The sequence below is a fragment of the Myotis myotis genome, unplaced genomic scaffold, assembly GCF_014108235.1.
Source record: "Myotis myotis isolate mMyoMyo1 unplaced genomic scaffold, mMyoMyo1.p scaffold_m19_p_15, whole genome shotgun sequence".
NCBI lineage: Eukaryota > Metazoa > Chordata > Mammalia > Chiroptera > Vespertilionidae > Myotis > Myotis myotis.
This window is the reverse complement of record NW_023416319.1, coordinates 19,710,155-19,722,704: the sequence shown is the minus strand read 5'-3', so window position 1 is coordinate 19,722,704 and position 12,550 is coordinate 19,710,155. Positions and strand designations below refer to the sequence as shown.

At 51.3% G+C, this 12,550-nt stretch overlaps 1 protein-coding gene across 2 annotated transcripts in view; it reads right to left on the bottom strand.

Annotated features, from left to right (window-relative positions):
• The window catches only part of CRTAC1 (cartilage acidic protein 1), a 134,898-nt gene that overhangs the window by 120,064 nt on the left and 2,284 nt on the right, over positions 1-12,550 (bottom strand). The gene's annotated exons all lie outside the window — the stretch shown is intronic.

Here is a 12,550-nt window from a genome sequence, read left to right as displayed (position 1 = left end):
CGGGCACCGTACCTGCAATTTGGGTCACTGCCCCCCGGGAGGCAGGCCCCGAAAAGGGTGACACCAGTAACTTAGAAATTTTTTATTGAAGGACACGAGGGGCGAGAACCATGACCTAGCCTCTGGATATTTATCTTTTCTGTGAAAAGTAGAGCTCTTAATTAAAGGAGCCGTCTGAAGGAAGTAACTACTCCTATCCATTTCTAGAAAAACAACCTAAAGCAAGATAAAAAAAGAAATCCTACACCCATGGGCTGACCCCTATTTTGCTTGGTGACCTTGAGAGCAAGCCACAGTCTCATCGGGTCCCAGCTTTCTTCTCCAAAATGAAAGTTTGGGACTAGATCTCTGAAGTTCCTTTTCAGCTCTACAAATCTGAGCATATTAGACATATTTTCAATTCAATGGCTTTTCAGTAGTTCCCTCCTGGGGGCCAAGGCCAGAGAGGAACCAACCACCATTTCTGTGGAACCTGAAGTCACCTGTCCTGGGCAGAGCATGCATGGCCTCCCCCGAGGGGGTGGGCGAGGGTCGGCAGGGTGGGCATACACTTTGCATTTCTACCCTCTGCCCTGACAGAGGCACCGATGCACCCACCGGGGCTGCTCAGCGCTGGCTCGTTAGAGGGTAAGCCGTGGGCTGGCGCTGATGGTGGATCAGGAAACAGTGATGGTGAGGAAATTTAGGGAAAGGTCTGTAAATATCTACCCTCTGCTTTCAGGGCTCAGATGAAGGAACTCATTGAAACGCAACTCAGCGTCCTGGCTGCTGAGAACGGTCCTCACACCCGCATCAGGGAGTCTGTTCAAATGCCGAGTCTTGGGCCTCACCCCAGACCTACTAAATCAGAATATGCGTTTTAATAAGATTTCAGGTGATTCAAATGCAACGTGTCATACAGTTATTTAAAAACTGTTCTTTGCTTAAAACAATGCTTCTCAAAGTGTAACATGCTTACAAATCACCAGAGGATCTTGGTAAAATGCAAATGTTTTATTTTTACATTTATGAAAGCTGGGGACAGTGAAACCAGGAAGGGCTTAGGATAGCGACGGGAGAGGGCCTCGGTGCTGCTCTGCTTCGGTTCCCTAGAAGAGTTATGGGAAAGAATGAGCGCAGACGGGACTGCTCTGGCTCACTGGGAAGTCAGGGAAAAGGGGGTCTTGGAGACAGGTTCAGGGGTCAGCCTGGGACAAGCTGCCACTGCCCATTGCTCCCCTGGTTGCAAGTCTCATGGGGACCCTTAGAGTTTAGGAGACACATACTCTTGGGAGGAAGAGCACCCGTAAAATGCAGATTCTGACTTGGTAGGTCTGGGGTGGGGCCCGAGATTCTGCATTCTAGCAAGCTGCCCAGCGATGCCCAGGCTGCTGGTCTGCAGGCTTCACTCGCAGCAGCAAGGCTAGACCAACGGTTCTATACCTGAGCTGCCCAACAGAACCACCTGGGGAGTATTTAGAAATATGCTGCTGCCCAGGTCCTTCAGACTTAATTGGGGGGAGGGCGGGAGTGTGTGGGGGGGAGGGGGGTGAGTGCTGCCCATTTTTAGAAACTTCCTAGATGATGTTGATGGGCAGCCTGGGGCTGAGAGCCACTGCCCCAGACGCATGGTCCCCAGATGGGAGTGTAAGTTGCAATCTGATTTGAAGTGAAAAATGTTTCTGCTACTAAAATTCATCACCAGCTTGTTGAAGTATATGAAGAAAATCTATTTAGCTAGAGAGCGTCCAAGGAGGAGGCGGAATGGGGAGTTTGGGGAAGAAAGCAGCGCAGGAGGGTGCTGCCTGAGGCAGTACGGGGCAGTGGGCACCCCAAGTGACCTCTCCTTTTACACGGCTGGCTCAGGGAACCTCCTCTCACATCCCTGTGAACATCTGAGTCTTTCGGGAGAAAGGTTAAAAATAGAATTAAAAAGTAGGTTGGACTGAACTTTGTTTTCCTGAATGCATGTGTGTCAAGCACCTGCATCAGAGCGTGGTGAGTGGTGCTCGCAGGCACCGGCGTAGTAAGGAGTGTAAGTGTACGGGGCGGACATCCAGGGCAGAGCGGCCTGCAGGGGGCGAGGCTACACATCCAGAGCGTGGGCAGAGGGGTGCAGGGCCAGCGTGCCAGCGCCCCAGTAAGGAAAGTGGTCTGCTCCTGCAGGGGAGATGGGGGAGGGGACAAAGAGGGACCTCAACAAAGGCGAGAGATGGTAGGACTTGTGTTTCAGGCAGTGAGAAGAACTGCTTTGTAGTAATAATTTCTTAAAAATGCTCTCTAAGCAAACTTCTTGAACACGCCTCAGTGGGATGGAGAGAGAAAAAATAAAACCCAAAGGCTGGAGTCAGGGACCCGAGTTTGGATCTTAACTCCACCAGAAACTCTCTGGTGACCCTGGGTATGTTTCTTCATCGTTTTGATCTCCAGTGTCCTTATCTGTAACATGGGAACCCTCTGATGTACCACGGTTCCTAGGGTTAAGTGAGCTAGTGAAGGCCTCAGGGGGGGCAGGCAAGACGGCGCTCACTGCGTGCCTCCTCTCCTTCCACAGATTGTGCTAAGGTTAGAGAGCCTTTAGACACTGGCCATGGGTCACATGCAGCCAAACTCAGTTTTCTGTGGCCTCGGGACTTTCCTGAATTGGGTCTGAAAACTGGTAACCAAGCAACCTAGGTCTCTGATGTGGGGCCAGGCAGCTGTGGGGAGAGGCTTCCAGGGCAATTTCCAGGGCAAGCAGTTATTTAGCAATTATCGAAAGAGCCAAGGACACCACCTTGAGCTCTCACAAAGGCAACAGCCCTGAATGCTTCAGATACTGGGAATGAGCAGGGGGCACAGAGCCTTTCCAGACGCTGCAGGAGGGCAGGGGCTGGCGGGAGAGGGGCAGCTGCAGGGGCAGCCCACCCTGCACGTGCCGGCCTCCGGATCTGCACAGAGACCCACAGAGGAAGGCCCAGAACGAAGGCATCGCAGGAGAGGAGCTACGCGAAGCTGCCCTGGCTCAGTTGCTCACAGCTCACTTCCTGGGGACCCTCGATGAGCCGGGATTGTGCTCAGCAGCACGGGGTCACAGGGAGAAAGCTGGCCAACATTTGCAATATGGGGTGAGGGGTGCTGTGGAGGCGGGAACATGGATATCTAAATTAGCTGGGAGAGGCTTCCTCCAGGCAGGGGTGCAGCTAAACCTCAAAGGATGCTCAGAAGTTAGCTGGACAGGAAAGGCAGGCGGAGGAGAGGAGAAGGAAGAGAAGACAGGGAGCAGACTCCTCAAAGGTCTGAGGAGCCAGCTGTCACCCCAATGAGCCCTTCTAGCTCTGCCTATTGAAAGGCCCTGATTCCTGGGAGGAGAGTGAGGGGGAAGCGTTCATTTCCCACTCCTCAGGTCTCCATCCGGAGGGACTTCCATTAGACCAGAGCAGTGGTTCTCAACCGAGAGCAACTTTGCTCCCCGTCCCTCCCGACCCCAAACATCTGTCAATATCTGGAGACACTTTTGGTTTCCACAGCCAGGGAATGGGGGGAGCCACTGGATCTAGTGGGTGGAGGCCAGGGAGGCTGCCAAACATCCTACAAGGCACAGGACAGCCCCACAACGAAGGATTATCCAGCCCAAAATGTCAAGATTGAGGGACCTGGATGAGTGCAATGTTCTGGCCTCCTTCCTCCCCTTCCACTCTCCTCCCCAGGGCAGGAGCAGGAACTCATCAGACTGGCCAGTGTGGAAGAAGTGGGCATGGAGAGCCCTTTCGGCACCTGCCTCCCTGCAGACCACTCTCTGCCATGTGCTGAGCCTGGCCAAGCAGGGTCAGCCCCGCCCCCACCCACCAGGAGCATTGCAGCTGGAGGTGCAGGCCCAGCCGCAGGCCCCATGGACCCCACTCCAGAGCCTGGTCTTTCAAACAGCTGTATCTGTAATGATGCATTTTAATCTCCATCTGCCCGAGCCCCTCCTCTCTCCTCCCTTCTCCCTCCCCCTTTCTCTCTCTCCATTGATCCTGATTCTGAAGGGAAGTGGGATGCTATTCCCTGGGCCCCTTCAAATCCCAACACTGCCACTCAGGTTGGAAATCTGGTGTCATATTTGGCACTTTCTTCTTCCTCATTCTTTGCAACCACTGGCTCACTGAGTTAATTGTGCTTCACGAATCTCTCTCAAAACTGCCCTGTCTTTCTGTCCCCACTGCCAGGGATTTGCCCCTCTGTCTTTCTTTCACCCGACAACAGCAATACTTGCCAACTGCTTCCCCCCTCCTCTCACCTCACTTCCACATGGCTATCAGAGCTCCCTTCCCAAATCTCAGAGCTGATTGTGCCGCTCTTTAGCCTAACTCATGGGACCCTGTACACAAGACAAACGGGAATTTTTACTGCAATTTCATGTAACAAGTCTATATGAGGAATAGTTCATGTGACAAGTACCATACTATGTGAGGAATGGGTAGTAGTAATAACACCTGCCATATGTGCCAGATAACACTGTAACCCTTCATATAGATTTTATCTTCATAGTAGCCTTATGAGGTAGGTACTACTATTGTCCTCATTTTGTATTAGAGAAAACGAAGGCACAGAGAGGTTAAGTAACTTGCTCAAGGTCACACAGCTAGTACATGGTGGGGCCAGGGTTTGTGCCTAAGCCATTTGGCTCTAGGATTGGTATTCTAGGACACTAAACAGTCTCGCTCACTACCCTAACCTTGTCTTAAACCATGTGAGATGGGAAGACAGTGGAAGAAGCAAGCACCTCTGCTTGGGGCAGCAGGGGAAGGCCTAAGAGAGAGGCGGTGGTGAGCTGGCCAGAGGGATAAGGTGGAGAAAGTGTTCCAGGCTGAGGGGCCAGTATGTGCACAGTGGCTGAGCAGGATTGTGTGATTCTATGAGGCTCTGTGCAGCTGGAGCATGCGATGGGGGCAGGACAACTGGTGGAAGGAGTGTGGCTTAGGAGGCTGGGAAGGACTGTGGAGGCCTCAAGAGAGACAGGAGCCAGAAGGGTTAGAGAATGACCTGGCAAGAGTGGTGTGTAGGAAAGAACATTGTAGCAGAAGGGTGTGAACAAGGCCAAAGGGATGGGACTGGAAGCAAATGCCTTGGCTCAAGTGGGAGAGACAGCTGGAGGCTGCCATTCAGTCATTCACTCACTTACTCACTCATTCATTCATTCCATATTCTTGTGTACCTACTCTATGCCAGACACTGTTCTGAATGCTGGGAAAACAGCAAGAATAAAATTAAGTCCTTGCCCCCGGGGAGTGTACATTCTAATGTCTCAATTGCTGGCATTAGTCACTGGTGTTTCTCCATCCTGTCCCCATCCTGATCCTCTGCATTGCCAGCCTGGAAGACAAATGCTAGACCTTCTGCACCTTCCCACCTCCCAGAGGCACCATGACCCATGCATCTTCCCAGCACCAAGGAAATACAGGCTGCCTTCTCTTCCCCTCTACCTGGAGAGAGCTCCAGGCGCTGCCTGCAGCTACACTCAGACAGAGAGGAGACTTGGTCCTGCTCCAGAAAAGGCAGATGAAAACTCAAGGGACCCAGGCTAGGAGGTGCCACAGAGACCAGCAGGCTAATGAAATGGCATTTCTGAAAGCGAGAGGACAAATGCAGTCTCCTAGCCTTATGCACAGGCATAGCAGGTCCTTAATAAGTATTATTAACTGCTCAGCCTTCCTCGTCTGTAACAGGGGAAATGAAATGAGACAGTGTTAAGTGCGGAGCACAGTGCCTGGCAAACAGAAAGCCCATACATGGTAGGCAGCAGCAGCATCAACAATCAGACTATTACTACAGCTAATCAATGTTGGTTGAATGAATGAAGGCATCTCAGGAGGTGGAGTCCAGGCCCACCAGGTGCTCCCCTTCCAGGAGTAGCTGCCAAATGCTGAATGGAACGCAAGGGCCTGTAAGACTTTGAAGAATAGGCTTACTTCTGTTTCTAATTTGTCTAGGAACCTAGTGGAGTTCTTTGACTTTCAAAATACTGCTTTTCAAATGAGGAACCCCTCAGTTTACTGTAATATACACATTCATTCTTCAAGCATTTTGTAGGTGCCTGTGGGCCAGGTTGGAAATGATAAATAAGACATGGCTTCTGAAACCAACGAGCCTGCAGTCTACCAGGAGTGAGTCACAACACAAGGGGGAGAAGTTCATTGTAGGAACAGGTACAAAGGCCAGACGGAGGCCATAGGAAGGAGGCATGAACTAGTGAGGTGGGTGGGACGGGCATGTAGAAAGGGCTCCTGGAGAAGGGGAACAGAGATTCCAATGGGAGCTGCATCCCCGGTGCTGGAGACCTACGGATCCAAGGCATGGCTGTGACAGTGTGTTACTGGTGCATGCCATAAATGCAGTTGTTGCTGCTGTAATGCAGTGTTGGGATGGGGGAGTGGGTATGAAGTGGGAAAGAAGGTGGGATGCAGGAGAAGACAGAGACAGTCTTGCATGGAGGCAGCCGTTGGGGCCTGGGGAGCCTGCTTTGCCAAGGTACCAAGCCTGGAGTCATGCCAGTGGGGAGGTTTTGAAGTTGGGCCAAAACATGATCGGACTTGCATTTTAAGAAAGGGCATTTTAGATCTGGGGCAGCAGTGTGCAGGACGACCAGGCTGGCCGAGTTTCTGGAAAGGGAGCGAGATCTGGACATCCTGGGGTGGGGGTGGGGCAGGGCGTGGGAATGACCTCCAAAGTTCTCTTCCAGGCCTGCATGTCTACGAGTCAGATTGTTTCCGAAATCATTTAAAATGCATTGTGGACTTTGCTATTTAAAAGCATCCGCCCAGAATCGTTTTGTAAAGCAGTGATCTACTCCGTCTTCTGTCTTCAGTGGAAATCCAAATGACCATCTATGTATCTGCTTAGAGCCAGGGAACCTGCACTCAGCCCCTTGCGGCAGCCTGGTGGGAAGGAGCGGGGGTTGGAGAGGGAGTGGAATAAGCATCCAGAGCATGGTGAAGAGGAAGAGAAGCCTGGCTGTGCTCAAGGCTAAGAGCTGGCCACCAGCTCGTGGGATGGGTCCTGCTTGATCAGTGGGACTTTTGAAGGTTCATAGAGCCCTGATGCCAAGTGCTAGCTCTGGGGAGAAGGAGCCAGAAGGAAAACTGGCCTCACTGACCCAGTCTAGCTTGAAGACCCGCTTTAATACCAAGAACCACCTCTGCCCCAGAATGGCCACCTGCGCTCACTTATGCATTTGTTCACCCGCTGAGCACCCAGGGAGCCCCTTCATATGCTGAGCACCGTGCTAGGCACTGAAGTTACAGCTGAGAACAGAGACACAGTGCTTCCCCCCACACTACTTACATGGCTGCACCTCCCCCTCGGGGACTCTCATTTCCCCACCTGGATATACATAGCTTCTCAGACGTGAGGTGCATGACTACAGTTCAAAGCCGAGACTGCTGGTGATGAAAGGGCTTCCTGCCCAACTCCTCTGATTACAAGGACTGGCCTCCCGAGGCCAAAGGGCCTGCCCCGGACATGCAGAACATTCATGGAGAAACAGGAAGGAGATCTATGGAGTGACCTCCAACCCCCAATTTGGGAAAGGAGCGGTATAACCTTGGTCCTCTAAGGTGAGTCTCAAGTGACTCCCTACATCCATTCCTGAGTGCAAGGAGGGCAAGACCAGGGATAGGCCTTCTATGAAAACACCCACAGAGGCTGTTCCCACCAATTCTACAAGCGCCCCCCCTTCCCATGTGGGGGCGGGGAGGATTCGGGGTCCCAGCCTGTGGTCCCTCCTGAGAGCTGTGTCTGGATTTGCACGTCATGATGTGTCTACCAAAGGAGGTCAGGGCAGGGGTGCCAACAAGACACCTCCACTTGGGACTGCTCTCCTGGTGGGTGGAGGCTGCTGGCAGGGAAGGGAGTCCTGCAGTCCCTCCCCTGGTCAGTGGGACACCCTGAGCTCAACAGTGATCCCTGCAACCTTGTCACTGTACATGTCGGGTGCAAACAAAGATAAGAGTAACTGGAAACAACAGCAAGGGTCATTTTATACTCTCTGCACTTGCGATTCTTCTGTGGCTAATTAAAGTAATATGTCTAGATGTCCCTTGGAAGAGATCTTTAAGTATATGCCTGTTAAGTAAATAAGGTTTTACTAATTAACAAACACTCCTTGCCATCCCTCCTTGACGTTCCTTGCAGAACTCCCCGCTGCCGAGAGTGTTGAGCAGGAAAGGGTGGAAGAGGAGCCGCCACCTCCCCTCCCGGAGGAGTGGGGACAAATCTAGTGGCTAGTCATTTGTGGAGCTATCAGTTTCTCCTCCGGATGTTGATCAGATTTCCTGGGCTGGAACCATCTTACAAGGCTAGGGTCCTGGAACTTTTCCAAGAAGCAAATGCTGTACTTCTTACCAAGTCAACATGATTTCTTTCAAGGAAAATTTTATCTTTTAAGCGCCTAGGGTTTTTGAAGGGCAAATCTTTGGACTTTTCTCTAAAGATAGTGATTATGATATACTTATCGTTTGCTAAGACCACCTGCCCCCCCCCACCCCGCCTCGGAACACACACTCACAGAGAGGCATGGGGGTGCGGGAACGATGCACCCAATAGTCTGCAATGAGTCAGTGGCATAGCCAGAACTTTGCAAACTCCCCAATTCTTAATAATAGCAATATTAATAGTCTCTGTATCCATTTCTAAGTGTTTTCACAGCTCCCATTTAATCTTCATAACAATTTTGGGGGAAGTCCATCTCAGGACACAGCAGATCCGAGTTCCAGACCAGCTTTGCTGCTTGCTTGCTGTGTGACCCTGGCTAGTGCCTTCACCTGTCTGGATCTCAGGGTCCTCAGCTGTGAAGTGGGGCAGTTGGATGAGAATACTTCTCAGACCCCTCCTGCCTCTCACGTGCTCTGATTCTGTGCTGCAATACTTCTGGCCCCAGGTTTCCCAACCTTGTTACTACTGGCATTTTAGGCCAGACATTTCTTTGTTGGAGGGCAGTCCTGTGCACTGTAGGATATTTCGCCTCATCCCTGACCTCTACCCACTACATGCCAGTAGCCCTCCCTACCCAAGTAGTGACAACCAAAAATGTCCCCAGAAATTGCCAAATGTCTGGGATGCAAAGCAACCCCTAAAGTCACTGCCCAAGGACTTCAGTAAGGTCAAGATCTTGAGTGATTTAGTGGGAAAACATCTTCCTGCCCTTTCTCTTCCGCAACCCCTTTACACCTTTACACACACTTTCTAAACACAACCTCCCAGCCCTTTGCTGCTTCCTATTTCTTAAATGCCCTAAGTGGTCCAGCGTGCGTTTGGTGTGATAATGAGCCAATTGATTTCATATTTCCTCCTAAAGAGAGTTCATAGGTTTACGTCCCCAAAACAACCAGCCAGGCTCCCCAGAAGTCCCTTGCAGAGCCCCAGCTGGCCTGGAAGCCTGTATCTGCAGCCTGCAGGAGGCTCGGTGAACACGGATTTGTCAGCACTCTTAAATCACTGGGCTCCGAGGAAGGCTTCTCCCAGCACAAAGATCCTTCCCTAGGAATCAATAGCTCAGGGCCTTCCATCACATTCAGAATTATCCTGGGACTTGTAAAATTTATTTTCCCCAAGCATGGCAAAACCCCAAAATGAAAGCCCCACGGCGGGGGAGGGAAGACAGCAAGGAAGGAGCCCTGCCAAGAAGGCCTTGTCCGTCAGCCCAAATGTTGCTGTGAGCAGAGGCTGATGTACAAACCTGGACACTCGGCCTCATTTGCTGGGAAGAGACCCAATGTGGTTTCCAGTGGTCCTGCAAGAATATCTCCTCCCAGCCGATACCTCTGCATATTTAACCAAGGGCAGAGGCGTGTGGAAGACTGTCTTCCTTGATCTTCACCATCCTACCCTCATCCCAGGGTCGCCAGCTTCAGCATTTTGCAGAGGAGGAAACAGACATGCAGGGGTTGAGCAGTTTGTCTAGGTCTCTAAGCCAGTAAGCCGGGGAGCCAGATTCTAAGCCTGTATCCTCCCCACTACACTGGGCTGTCTGCTCAGGGAGAGTGGGGTACGGGTAATTCTCTAGTGGGGCTCAAGAAAGAGGCGACTTCTTGTTTTCTCGGTGTCTAATGCCACGTCTCAAACTCTAAATCCTCTCCCCCATTCAAACCAAAAAACAGAGATCCTGTGCTATAGTTGCCTTTTATGTAATTACTAGAGGCCTGATGCACGAAATTCACGCAAGGGTTTTGGCCCCAGCCCCTGCCTGCCGCCGCTGTGGTGGTGGTGGGGTTGGGGGGGGGGGCAGGGGCCTCTGCCACCTTTGCCTTGGCCCCGACCACAGCGGCTGTGTCTGGGAGGACATCTGGTCTAATTAGCATATTACACTTTTATTATTATAGATATTCCTCAGGCCTTGTCCAGACCCAGACCAAGCTTTGGGAATGCTGGCACAGCTCTTTAGCTAGAGCTGGGAGCTGGCCCGGATCTCAAGCACAGCCTCTCAGACCCCACTTTAGAGGAGGAACTGTTGCTCCCTGGTGGTTCACATTATCCTACTGCCTCCCTCCTCCTCCTGAAGGTAAAGACCCAACTTTTCTGTGAGCCTGAAGGAGATGAGGAGACTCAAGCATCTCCCCTGGCAACAATCATCCCCTAGGTAAGCCTTAGGGGCAGAAAAGGATCCACCCCTTGGCATTCTGTGTGGCAGCACTGGTTCCTCCTGGGGGTCACTGCCACGTCCGAGGGGAACGTCACACAGTGTGCAAAGGAGCAGGGTGGAAGGGGAAGCGGAGAGGGCAGCCCACAGACCACTCAGCAAACCTCCTTCCCAGGCCCAGCTCAGATGTCGACAGCCAGGTTCACAGAACAGAAAAAGGGCAATGGAAATGGTAGTATCTTCCAAGTCACCCAAGAAGTCCCAACACAAGGATTTTGCAAAAATAGAACATCCTAGCACTCTGACCTTGAGCTGGGAGCGGCAAGACTGGGGAAATGGGCAAATACTGGTCGGAAACTCTCCACTTCACCCAGGGATCTGAGTACCGGAGGTCCCACAGGCTGCGATGTGACTGCAAGACAGAGAGACCCCACCCCAGCACACCTTAACGAAAGAAAGGAAGAGCTGCAGGCCTGGGTTTCAAGACACTGTGAGGCAGTGGGCACTTCTGATTCCTAAATGTAGGAACAGAAACTGGAGTGCACTTCTTTTGCCTAAAAAACCCACTTGGAATAATGAGATAAGATAATGGAGAAAGGGGAAATAATAATTAGGAATTTCTGTTGCCTGTATACGTACATTATAAGAACTTTATCTGCTGCTCACCTCCTCATTCTATATAACAGGTTCAAAGGAAATTTCCCCAAATTACTACATTCAATAATTGACCTATTTCTGATCAGAATTATGAGTACCTACTGTGCAGGGAACACATGTCCATCTCCATAGTAAAGAGGAAGCAGGTCACGGGGTGGAAAGAGCTCTGAGTAGAGGACTAGGAATCCCTAGGATCCAGTCCTATCTCTACACGAAATAGCTACATGATACTTGCCCTTATTGGGTTTCGGTTTTGTCATCTGTAAATTAAGTGTGCATGTGCGTGTAGGAGATGAAGTGAGGTTGGACTAGATGCTCTTCAAGATTTCTCTCTTCTAGCTCTAATGTTCCTTGGCTTTGTGAGCTCTTAATGAGTTCAAAGAACACACCAACACCAAGCATGCCTGAAGGATCTCAGAGGGCGGGTGGGGCTGAGGATCAGCTGTTTCCTTGGAATGTTGTATTTGCATCTGCCCCATTGCACCCGAGATCACAGGACCACCTGAGGTCCAGGAAGCATGTGGTAGAAGAGTTTCAATCCTGAAGGTGACCGTTGGGGGCTGTGGCCTGAGCATGCTTGGAACATTAAGTTACTATGGCCAGTGAAGGGCAAGAAGTGAGTCCCTTGCCCTGAGGTGGGTGCCTTTGGCGCCCCCTACTGGAGACCAATGAGCCCGCAGGACAGCTTCATTCACATTAGCAGAGGCAAGGAAGACTGAGAGAACAGGAGGAGACTGTCACAGCTCTTTTAAAAGGACAACCTTCCTGGTTCGTGGTCCTCTCTCCATGAAAGTCTATGTTCCACTACTCAGAATTACACTGGCCATTGGCCCACACATGCACAGGGGCACTCCTGTGCAGCGACAGGACCTCTTAATCAGACATTAAGGTGCCAGATAATAAGCATCAGGGTTCAAAACACCAGGTGCAGCCCAGATGGAGAAAGGGGAAGAAAGAGTAACAAGCAGGTATTTTGCTGTACAAATCCCCAGTGGGGAAAAAAAGTCTTGGGAAATGCAGCAGGAAAATGTTGACTGTAGCACAGGATAGCTGGGTTTGGGGATATGGATTATAGCCCCATAAAAGATCTCCAGGCTGAAGTAGCTACTGTAGGAGTTCAACCCCCCCCCCCCAACCCCATATTCAGGGATGGGGTACAGGGGAAAGCTACAGCTCCAACTGAGCAGCCCGCCCTTTGACCTTCTCCGGAGACCATTAGTACCAACTGGAAACCGGAATGTTCAAACCGTGTTCCACTGTCAGCATCAAGACCCTCAACTCTCTTCGTTGCCTCTTAAATTAACTTTAGGACCTGCT